This window comes from Spinacia oleracea, chromosome 5, assembly GCF_020520425.1.
Source record: "Spinacia oleracea cultivar Varoflay chromosome 5, BTI_SOV_V1, whole genome shotgun sequence".
NCBI lineage: Eukaryota > Viridiplantae > Streptophyta > Magnoliopsida > Caryophyllales > Amaranthaceae > Spinacia > Spinacia oleracea.
The window spans coordinates 43370981-43382494 of NC_079491.1; positions in this window are offsets into that span (position 1 = coordinate 43370981).

Here is an 11514-nt window from a genome sequence, read left to right on the forward strand (position 1 = left end):
ACTAATTAGTTAATTAGAATTTCATTAAAACTCTTGTAAACTAATTCTATCAATTAAGATTAGGAATTAATCATAGAACGAATTCCATTAGCTTTAGGATTCGTATCGAACACAAATGTTGCACGAGCACGAGCATCGCACAGCCCGCGCAAGCCTTGCGGCCCACACGAGCAGGCGCTGCTCGCAGCCCACGAGCGTCAGCCCACCCCCGCGCGCGCGCCATGGCCTTGCTGGGCCTTCTCTTGCGCTGGGTCTGGCGAGGCTTTGGCAGCGTTGTGTTGGGCGCTTGGCTTGCTGGACGCGAGCCTGGCTTCGTGCTGGGCCTTCGTCTAGCAAGTCTCGTTCGATGCTAATTCGTACGATGCGCTTCCGATTAATTTCCCGATTCCGGAATTCATTTCCGATACGAACAATATTTAACATTTCGAATTCCAGAATTAATTTCCGTTTCGAACAAATATTTAATATTTCCGTTTCCGGAATTAATTTCCGAATCCAATAATATTTCCGATTCTGACAATATTTCCGTTTCCGACAATATTTCCATTTCCGATAATATTTTCCGATACGTACCATGTTTCCGTTTCCGGCAATATCATCGTTTCCGGAGTATTCATTTGTTTGCCTTTGACGATCCTAGCTCCCACTGAAACCAAGATCCGTTGATTACGAATATCCATAGATGGAGTATTTAATGCCATTAAATACTTGATCCGTTTACGTACTATTTGTGTGACCCTACGGGTTCAGTCAAGAGTAAGCTGTGGATTAATATCATTAATTCCACTTGAACTGAAGCGGCCTCTAGCTAGGCATTCAGCTCACTTGATCTCACTGAATTTATTAATTTGTTAATTAATACTGAACCGCATTTATTAGACTTAATATTAAATGCATACTTGGACCAAGGGCATTATTTCCTTCATTAACAACCAGCCCCGCAGACACATTGTTGACCCTAAAGTTTTGATGATGACAAAGCAAACTCCTGACAATTGGTTAAGTTATGTTGCATAATAGGTTCCGAGATCCTTAGAAGGATAATGCTAAGTTAAGGAGATCCTGAGTTGGATAAACTAAGCAACGTGGAATATAAGCAAGTAATTGATCCATGTCAGACACTACATTGAAGATATAATCATTAAGCAAGTTTACAAAGGCGAGATCCTTAGGCGAGTTCCTAAGGCGAGATCCTCATATATTATGTGGATCCTCGATGTTCCAGAGAAGGAACAAATTGGGAAGACTTCGAGTGAAGCTTCTAAAGGTGCAACATGAAGACTACAACATATGAGTTTATGTTTAGGATTTATGTAAGTATTTAATATTGTTTATACGTAATTTGGAACGAAAGGACCTAAGTATTTTGGTACGTTTTAAATTGAAATATATTAACTGTAATTATAAAAGAGTTTTAAGTTGGAAAATCTTTGTTAATAAATAAAATGAATTTAATTAATAAATGTAAACATAGGATTCTGTTTTCATTCTCCTTGTTTCTCAAGCAAAAGATTTTCCATGATCCTTAAAACTCTCCCACGTATTTCTGTTTAAACGTGCAAGTAGTGTTTTGATTTGGTCTCCGTGTTTCTCTCCAACTATGCCCATGTTACTGAGCAGTAACAGTTAGTGGGTAGTTGAGGAGAACATGGGTACCCAATCTTAGGTAAAACTCTCCTATAAAAGGAGAAGAGTTTTGGATTTTCAAAACACAACTGATTTCTACAAAATCTATCTTAAAGAGCTTAAACGTTTTAAAAGAATCAGTTGGCAAAATAGAGTGTTCCTTGAGTTCCTTATTATTATAAGCTTTATTACGTACTAGAATCTATCTATCATATTGTATTTTGGGTTTAAGGATTGAGTGATCCTTGAGTGACTTAGAGTTAAGTCAAAGAGAGAAAGAGCGACTAAGAGTTTAGTCAAAGAGAGAAACAGTGACTTAGAGTTAAGTCAAAGAGAAAAGGAGCGACTTAGAGTTAAGTCAGAGAGAGAAAGAGTAGCACAGTAATCGAAGGGGATTGCTGTGGGGAACTCGTGTTCGAGAGGAACTCGAGTTAAAGAGTGTATTTGTAATAGAGTTATTGCATTAATACAAAAGAGTAGTGAGGTTCTTCTTGATTAGGGTCAAGAAGGTTCCTCCGTTTTATATCTTTCTTCGCTCATTGTTCTCAGTCTCTTTATTGTTTACATTCCGCAAGAAACTTACTCAAGTTCCCAAGAAATAATTCACCCCCCCCTCTTGTCAAGTGTTCCTACTGAACTATCAGTTGGTATCAGAGCCAGGTTCTCACAAAAATACAGGAAACCTTGTTGAGAAAAAGTTCTTGGAAAGTATGAACGCTTACGAGAAACTCGAGGAAGGTTATTCCACTCAAAGACCTCCAATGTTCAACGGAAAATTTTACACCTACTGGAAGAACAGGATGGAGATCTACATCAAGGCAGAGAACTATCAAGTCTGGCGAGTCATAGAAGTCGGTGATTTCAAGGTAACAATGACCAATGCTCAAAATGAGGTAGTTCCTAAACCCATGTCTGAATTTACTAAGGAAGATTTTGAAAAATTTGAAATCAATGCAATGGCTGTGAAAATCTTGCATTGCGGCCTTGGACCTCACGAACATAACAGAGTTATGGGGTGCAAGAGCGCAAAGCAAATCTGGGATCTCCTTCAAATAACTCATGAAGGAACTAATGAGGTCAAACGTTCTAAAATTGATTTATTAATGTCTAAGTATGAACGTTTTGAAATGCAACCAAGAGAAACAATCCAGGAAATGTTTACTCGTTTCACTAACATTACTAATGAGCTAGTTTCTCTTGGAAGAATTATTCCCTCTGATGAACAGGTTAGGAAGATCCTAAGGAGCATGCCACAGGATGATAGATGGAGAACCAAGGTCACTGCATTGTTTGAAACAAAGTACTTCACCAAATTCAACATTGAACAATTGGCGGGATCCTTGATGACTCATGAATTACATCTAGGAGCAGCTGTTCCTGAGAACCGAGGCCTTGCTCTCAAGGCTGAGGAACAGGAGGACTCAGAACCTGATGAAGATGAGGTTGCTACGTTGGTCAGAAGAATGAAAAGATTTTACAGGAACTCTAAACCTGGAAATCTAAGAGGAAGGAACTCAATGAGAAAACCAAGCGGTTCCAAGTCTGACCAAGGATGTTTCAAGTGCGGTGATTCTGACCATCAAATCAAAGACTGCCCTCAGTGGGAAAATGAAAAAGGGAAAGGCAAGGGAAAGGATCAATATAAGGAAAGATTCAACAAATCCACCTTTGCCAAGCCCAACTTCAAGAAGGCAATGATCGAAGCTTGGGAAGAAGCCACTGACTCGGAAGAAGATGAGGATCAACCAGAAGAAACAGCAAACCTTTGTCTTATGGCAAAGATCGATGAATCAACACAAGATCCATCAAGTGAAGTAAGTTCCTCAACTCTTCAATCTCGATCTGTCTGTAAATAAATTAGTGGAATTATTGATAGAAACTCTAGACATTTTTAAAAAGCTTATCGTAATAAAGGCTCAAAGTGACAAGGCAATGGAACTTAGCAAAGAACACACAACCTACCTCGATAATGTTAAATCTGATGTACATGGTAGGTTCTTTCAGTTGCCTGACAGGAACACCTCTCTTAAAGACTCTTTTAAAAGAGTTGAAAATGTACATATTATGCTTGATGAAACTAATGAAGTTCAGGAACAGAAGGATTTCGAAAATGGTTTGATTCACTTCACAGATAACAATGAGGAAACTTCTCCAGCTAGACAACATAAAGAGACAGTTGAATCAGGAGTTCAAGAAATCAAAGTGAATCAGGGAGTTCCTACTCAAGAGGAACAAGATCTTAGAGTTCATGATCCAGAAGTTCCTGTTCCTGAGGATCACCCTATTATTCAACAGGAACAAGGAACTCGAGGATCTCAAGGAACTCAAGAAATAGAAGTAACTGAGGAAAGTTTGAATATTCTTGTGGCTCAATCTCAACCTAAGCCATGGAAACATCAGAGTTCCTCTCCAATAGATCTGATCGTCAGCGACATTGAAAGAGGAATTGTGACAAGATCTGAACTTAGGAACTTCTGTACTTTCCATGCGTTCCTCTCCATAATCAAGCCAAATAACCAGAAGGGGATAGAACTCAAATGGATGTACAGGATCAAGCTTGATAAATGTGGAACAATGGTCAGGAACAGAGCAAGGTTAGTTGTTAAAGGCTACAATCAACAGGAAGGTACTAATTTCGAAGAAACTTTTGTTCTTGTTGTTAGATTAGAAACTATAAAAACTTTAATTGTTTTTGCAGCCTTTACAGAAATTAAGTTGTACCACATGGACGTCAAACGTGTCTCCATAAATGAATTTTTTAAAAAGGACGTTTGTGTGGAACAACCTCCCCATTATAAAAATCATGAATTTTCAAATCACATCTATAAGCCTGACAAAGCTCTCCATGGGTTAAAGCAAGTTACAAGATCGTGGTGCGAAATATTATCTAAAATCCTTCTGAAAAATGATTTTAAACGAAGCAGATATGACAAAACTTTATTCTTAAAATCAAAAGGAACTGACTCACTAGTTGTACAATTTTACGTTGATAATATACTGTTTGGTACAACTAATGAAAATTTGTGCAAGGAACATGCAAAGTAAACAAGCAGAAAGAAGCACGGGAAAATGAGATTGGACCTCGGGATGATCAAGCTGAGATAAGTAAGCAGGAAAGTTCCTCACAAGGTATTACTTTTATAGATTTATGCATAACTACTATATACCATTATAAATACATGTGCGTAAAGCATAACTGAAGTTTACCATTGTTAATGAACAACTAAAAATTTAAATTTAAAATATGTATTTAATTAGTCAAGCAATATGAGATACGTAATTAAAACAGTTCCACTAAAATAGGAGGATCATGGATATATTCTTTTTGTTACAATTTTCTTCCATCTTTTATTTTTCCACAAATTATTTTTATTATTTTTATTTCTTTTTATATATCCATATTTTTATTTATTTTTTCCATTAAATTTTATTTTTTCCAAAATTAAAAGCTAATGGATCACACCTATGGATCTCTCATACCCAAATCCACCACAAATTCAAAACTCATCAATTTCAAACACAAGAAACCCTAAAAATAAAAAATCCCCAAATTCAAACCCTAACAATGAAAAATCCCCAAATTTGAAACCAACACCACCACCGCCGGCGGCCAGACCAAGCAGGCCACGACCACCGGCCAAGTCGCACTCAGCCCAGCGACCGGACTCGACCCGGCCAACCGACCGAGCCCAGCCGCGGAGCCCACCGTCGCGTCACCAGCAAAACTGACCAACCCCTCAAGGAAACGCGAGCCACCAGCGTCGGTGACCCACGTCCCTTCGCTGGTGGTGGCTGCTGATCCAGAATCGTCGTCCGCCCAAACTAACCCAGCGGTTCTCTGCCCCGAACCATCACCAACCCGCGACTCATCTTCCCTCTTTACCTAGTTCGACGAAGCCGCAGAGAAGAAACACCACCTACCCGCGAAGAGAGCGGCGGTCGGGTAGTGGGATGCTTACAAAAACCCGAAAAAAAAGGGCAATGCTCGTTCTCAGGGGGAACGTACAAAAAAGCGGGTATATTTGGTAAGGGATGCAAGTTTGGCTAAGGAGGTTTTCATTCTTATTAAGGATTTTATGGGTGATTGAGTTATATTAAAGGGATGACGTTGTTTTTTTTTTTTTTTTTTTTTTAAAAAAAAAAAAAAAAAAAAAAAAGAGTAAATATGAAAGGGTTAACAACGTGGTTCCTAAGGTGAACAGTCCTCTGTTGTTTGTTGATATATCTTGTGATGATTAGGATAATGATGAGAAAGTGGAAGAATGAATGGACGCAGTAGAAATTGAGAAAGGATGTGGGTTGATATGCAGTTGAAAAAGAAACAACTTACACTTGCTACATACCTAAGCCATCTTTCCTGATCCTATCCATTTGTGTTACATTATGCTTTTGATTTTTTTTGGAACCTTTTACTTTAATTTTTATATTCTTTTTGGTATGTCACCCTCTGTTGGGAAACATACGATTTTTATTCTTTTATTTCTGTGGAACTCCTAAAAGATCGTATCTCTAAGAACTTGGCTTGTTAATTATTATGTTTTATATTCGAAATTAGTACGTTGTAACTTAACTTTGAGGCTAACTTAGTTTGCCAACCGTTGATCGGAGGGCGCTCTAATCGGTATATATTAGTATTGTGTATTTCTACTTTTTGTTAATGCCAAAAGGGGGAAATGAATGCAAACTTAACTTAAATTGATCACTTGAGTCCGTCTCACTACTCTCTTCTCGATGTAAGTTTATAAAATTTTATTTCTCGTTTTTAATTTTATTTTCGTTTATTAAAATTAATTTCAATTTTCCTTAATTTCATTTAGGAAATTTAGATTAATTTTTATAAAAATACTTTATTTAATTTATTGCTTTATATTTATGCTAATTGATTATTATTGCATTTAGTGAAAGTTTGCTTTTGTTGTCATCACCAAAAAGGGGGAATATTGTTGACCCTAAAGTTTTGATGATGACAAAGCAAACTCCTGACAATTGGTTAAGTTATGTTGCATAATAGGTTCCGAGATCCTTAGAGGGATAATGCTAAGTTAAGGAGATCCTGAGTTGGATAAACTAAGCAACGTGGAATATAAGCAAGTAATTGATCCATGTCAGACACTACATTGAAGATATAATCATTAAGCAAGTTTACAAAGGCGAGATCCTTAGGCGAGTTCCTAAGGCGAGATCCTCATATATTATGTGGATCCTCGATGTTCCAGAGAAGGAACAAATTGGGAAGACTTCGAGTGAAGCTTCTAAAGGTGCAACATGAAGACTACAACATATGAGTTTATGTTTAGGATTTATGTAAGTATTTAATATTGTTTATACGTAATTTGGAACGAAAGGAACCTAAGTATTTTGGTACGTTTTAAATTGAAATATATTAACTGTAATTATAAAAGAGTTTTAAGTTGGAAAATCTTTGTTAATAAATAAAATGAATTTAATTAATAAATGTAAACATAGGATTCTGTTTTCATTCTCCTTGTTTCTCAAGCAAAAGATTTTCCATGATCCTTAAAACTCTCCCACGTATTTCTGTTTAAACGTGCAAGTAGTGTTTTGATTTGGTCTCCGTGTTTCTCTCCAACTATGCCCATGTTACTGAGCAGTAACAGTTAGTGGGTAGTTGAGGAGAACATGGGTACCCAATCTTAGGTAAAACTCTCCTATAAAAGGAGAAGAGTTTTGGCTTTTCAAAACACAACTGATTTCTACAAAATCTATCTTAAAGAGCTTAAACGTTTTAAAAGAATCAGTTGGCAAAATAGAGTGTTCCTTGAGTTCCTTATTATTATAAGCTTTATTACGTACTAGAATCTATCTATCATATTGTATTTTGGGTTTAAGGATTGAGTGATCCTTGAGTGACTTAGAGTTAAGTCAAAGAGAGAAAGAGCGACTAAGAGTTTAGTCAAAGAGATAAACAGTGACTTAGAGTTAAGTCAAAGAGAAAAGGAGCGACTTAGAGTTAAGTCAGAGAGAGAAAGAGTAGCACAGTAATCGAAGGGGATTGCTGTGGGGAACTCGTGTTCGAGAGGAACTCGAGTTAAAGAGTGTATTTGTAATAGAGTTATTGCATTAATACAAAAGAGTAGTGAGGTTCTTCTTGATTAGGGTCAAGAAGGTTCCTCCGTTTTATATCTTTCTTCGCTCATTGTTCTCAGTCTCTTTATTGTTTAAATTCCGCAAGAAACTTACTCAAGTTCCCAAGAAACAATTCACCCCCCTCTTGTCAAGTGTTCCTACTGAACTATCACACATCTACGCTGACACAGCCGCACCGACAAAGGGAGGGAGAGGGGCGACGACAGAGGGGAGAGGGAGAAGGAGCGACGTCGACAGAGGGGAGGGGGAGTGGCGGCAACGTCGATAGAGGGGAGAGGGAGTGGCGGCGAAGTCGACAGAGGGAGAAGGAGTGGCGGCGATGTAGGGAAGAGGGAGAGGGAGGGGCAGCGACAGAGGGGAGAGGGGGCGCTGACAGAGGGGAGAGGGAGGAGGGGCGGCGACAGAGGTGGAAGCGGGTGGTGGGCGGCGGTCGGCGGCAGAAAGAGTGGTGAGAGAGAAAATGAATGGAAAAAATGAATATAAGCATCCCAAACAACTTTTTAAATCAAAGAGAATGATTTTCATTCCCCTTCTATCCCATTCTTGATTCCATTCCATTTACCCCGTGCGAACCAAACGACCCCTTAAAGTAATCTGGTTAGGGAGGAGCTAGTCAAAATCCTGTTTAAAGGATTTGTAGAAGAGAATGAGCCTCCTTAATTAAGACCAAGTTAGTAAATTTGTAATTTACCCATAAGTCCATAACTAATTATAGAGAGAAGTTGCGTTTCTCATAATCGATTTAAAAATAGCAGCATTCCTATAAGACCACACAAGTGCCAGACAGAGAGAGCAATATTGTTTGCCATTGGGACAAAGCAGTTAAGTTGTAAGAGATCCAATAATGTCAGTTCGTATAAAAAAAAGTGATGTAAATCAAGGTTGAATAGATGAGTATGAAACTAGAAAATCATAGACCATAAGGTTGATATGTAGCGATAAAATAAACGACAAAGACAATCATTCACCCCATAGTAAAAACGTGAAAATGTCGATAGAATAATCATTTTTGAGTTTTCATACACTCTCGCACCAAAATGTGATTTATGTACCCGTGTGTATAATGCTCGTTGTGCAACCTGTATTTCAATGAATATATAGTTCAAGTTCAAGGACATGTATTTCATTTCCAAATAACATATAATAAATGAACATATAATTAAATTCCAAAATGTATATAGTATAATGTTCACTTATCTATAACCTTTTAAAAGCAAGGAGTAAGTTTTTACTATTCATTCAATAGTGTAGTCCCTAAAATGCCCTTAAATTTCTCACAATTTATGGTTTTGCCCTCCTTCTCAACCGTTAGACACGTTGTTGCAAATTGCTCTTCATCCACCGTTCCCTTCTTCCACTTCATTGCTTCCCTTCCTCTCTTTGTTTAGGTTTTCCCCTTTCCTCCTGGGCTCCTCAGTCCTCACCCTTTCGGTGCTTCCCTTTCCGGTCTTCCCTTCCTTTCGCAGTTTCTTTTTCCTTGTTCTTTGTGTCCGCGGTTGTCCATGGATACACACTTGCCTTCTTTTCGCCGGATCTGGAATTTGATCTCTCCATTCGCCATTTTCTCCGATATAGTGGTTTTCACCATTTTCTTCTTCCTCGCTACGCGTACTCTTTCAGTCCTTCTGAATCTCCTCACTATCAATTCGTCTCTTTCTCCCTGGTATAATTCTCCTAATCTGGGTTTTTCGAATTAGGGTTTTGTTTCTTGTTTTTAATTGTTGATTTTGTTGAATTATGGCTGGTTTAATTGAATTGGTGTTTTTGTTTAATTTATTTCTAGGTTTTTTTTGGGATATGGCTACGAAGCGCCACCAATCACAGGTTTACGCTTGGCTGCTTCCGCGCCATCTACAACAAACGCTGCTTCTCATAGGCTTTCTGCTGTTAGAGTTTGTATGAGGTAACAGGTAACTTACCCACCTTCATTTTTGTCTTTAATTTGGTTTTTTTTGCATATTTTGGCAACACTGGTAATTACCCGCCTTCAATCCTCTATGTAATTGTTATTTGTTATTTAAGTGAGCCTCCCTCTTTCCCCCAAGTAATTATCCTTCAAATTGTTCAATTAATTCTGTAGGGAATTTCAATTTCATTAGAAGTAGAATACGAATACACTTTTCATTTCTGTGTAAAATTATGTGTTAAATCAATCATATAACATACAATTAAGGAGTAATTATGGATGTAATGATACCTGCGAAGCAAACCCATGAAGGGTTTTGCTCATTTCATTGTATTCAAAGCAATAATGGTGCAAGAACTAGAATTGGTACTAGGGTTTCAGCTAATTTTAGCTCTGAAAAGGGGTTTTTAGCGTCTAAAATAAGCTATATTGAATTATCAGTTGATTTCCCTGATTTGAAGAAGGATAGGGAGTGTAGGAAACAGGAGAAAAAGAAAAACTTGGTTTATGCTGTTTCTAAGGATGAACCTTTAGCTATTAATGGTAGAGTTTTCCACAATGAGAGAAACTCTGGTAGGCGATTCGAGGATGATAGTTCATCTTGGGCTTCTGCTGGTCCAACTTATGATGAATTTGAGAGCAATAATTATCTTCGCCGATTGGTTAGGAATGGGGAGCTTGATGAAGCTTTTAAGTATCTCGAAAGTATGGTTTATCGAGGTGATATCCCTGATATTATCCCCTGTACCAGTTTGATTCGCGGGTTTTGTAGGATGGGTAAAACTAGGAAGTCTACTAGGGTTTTGGAAATTCTTGAGGAATCCGGAGCTGTCCCTAATGTGATAACTTACAATGTTCTGATTAGTGGGTATTGCAAAGCTGGGGAAATGGATAATGCACTTAAACTTCTCGATAGAATGAGTGTTGCTTCGGATGTTGTGACCTATAACACTATTTTGCGTAGTTTGTGTGATAGTGGGAAGTTAAAACAGGCAATGAGGGTTCTTGGTAGGCAAATGGAAAGAGAATGTTAAGGTGTGATATTTACTATTAAGCACTTGTTTTCAGATTTTTGTACCAATTGGACATTTGCATAATCTTTCTTGAATGCCTGTATGTATGAATATTTGCCAGATGCATGGCTTGATAGCCTTGAAGTGTACCCAAAGCTTGCTAATAAATGAGTGATACAGTCTGACAACTATCAGTTTGCAACTTCGCATCAAAACGATATTTGGTTTGATTACCTTCTAAGAAATTTGATTATGATTACCTTCTGAATATTATCTGCTAGCATATTCCGCTCCCTCCTTAATATGTCCAAAAGAACAAAACCTTTAATTTGAATGCACGTAAACGGTGTTTAACAGAGATCTGCAAAATACATCTTGGACTATTGTTTGCTTTCAAACTATTTGTGTTTTTTTTCTTTAGAAGTTGTAGACCAAATATTTACTTGAAAAATTTAGGTTGCAATTTTCCAACTTCTCTGTTCAAATATATGTTATTGTCTTGTGAGAAAAGTAGGATAAAGGTATTGTAAATTTTACTTGGGAAGTCACTATGACACTTTTCTGATAAAGGGACTGTTTTGTAGAACATATAAGAAAAGATAGAGCTATGAGTCCATACCGTTATTTGATATTTTGTAGTAATGTTTTTTACTTGTATCTTCTTTTTTTTCTTTATACATGCATTGGTCACTCTCTTGTTTGCTTATGTATTTTTTGGTTATTTTTTATATTTGACTTTGCTTACTTTTCTAACTGGTGCTAATCTCGCTTCTCAGGGTGTTGTTATTAAGGCGAAAGAGGCTGACATCTCAGTTTGAAAAGGCTCGTATACTGATTAACAAAATTTCAGGTACCGTATAT